Genomic DNA, 1,043 nt, shown 5'->3' on the forward strand with positions numbered 1-1,043 from the left:
AAAAATGAAAATATGCATTATATTTGATTGTCTGTATTTAATAAGTAGAAACACCATGTTCAAGAGTTGGAAAGCGCATTATAAGGGATGAATAAACACTCAGGTAGAGGAGATAATCAGGTAGAGAAAGTGCTTGATGGTGTCAAGGAGTCACAGTGAGCTGGACCCTGAGAAAGGCACAAGGAAAATGAGATGCTGAGATGCACAGCGGCCATCAGAGGCACACCCCATCTCCAAGGCCATCCCCACTCTTACCCTGGTTTTCTTCACTCAAATTTCTATCATAAGGCTTTATAACACTTGTTCCAGAAGACTGTCCCGCCTCCCCCCCTTAGAGGGGGAACAAAGAGGGTATAGGTGTCACTACTGAGGATTAGGGAAATAAAGTCCACAGTTGATCTAGATTTGATGTCACAGAGGTTATTTTCAACGTGCAGCTGGGTGTACAGTGAGGAGAGCAAGATTTTTTTTTTAATCAAAGAACTTTTTCCATTGGCCCGTACGGGGATTGAACCCGCGACCTTGGCGTTATTAGCACCACGCTCTAACCAACTGAGCTAACCGACCACCTCAGGGGTAAAATTTTTTTATGTTCAGACACTAGGAAGATTTTTCTCACCTTCTTCATTCATCCAAACGATACTCGCTTTATATGATCTTAACTATGATTAAATGACACTCCTTTTTCAATGAGTATGTTTTTTATTTCCCCTTTCCTCACTCCCGCAAAAAGAAAAACAAAATCTCTACCTCCAGCAGAGATGAATTCGCTTCTCCTATGGAAAATAAGACGTTCTGGAGCCGTTGATTTCGTCCTAAGAGAAACATTCACTAGAGGGGGCTCCTTCAGCGCACCCCGGGAAGCCTTTGAGAAAGATTCAGACACCTCCCGGGGAAGGACCTGGTCGATTTTGTCGCCTCTCACGTCCTGAGAATTCCTGGTGGATCTTCCCTGCCTGTTCCGAAATCCTGGGCAGATGACCCTTCTCCGTGTTCAAGAAAACGCCCTGCGGCACGGATCTCTGTGGGTCCACTTTGCGATT

General features: G+C 44.8%; 1 non-coding gene across 1 annotated transcript; it reads right to left on the reverse strand.

The window, feature by feature from the left end:
- Nucleotides 1-493: 493 nt before the first annotated feature.
- Nucleotides 494-567, reverse strand: TRNAI-AAU (transfer RNA isoleucine (anticodon AAU)). Its single transcript has one exon. It is a non-coding gene; the product is annotated as a tRNA-Ile (tRNA).
- Nucleotides 568-1,043: the final 476 nt, after the last annotated feature.

The sequence above is a fragment of the Loxodonta africana genome, chromosome 1 (genome assembly GCF_030014295.1).
Source record: "Loxodonta africana isolate mLoxAfr1 chromosome 1, mLoxAfr1.hap2, whole genome shotgun sequence".
In the NCBI taxonomy this organism is placed as follows: domain Eukaryota; kingdom Metazoa; phylum Chordata; class Mammalia; order Proboscidea; family Elephantidae; genus Loxodonta; species Loxodonta africana.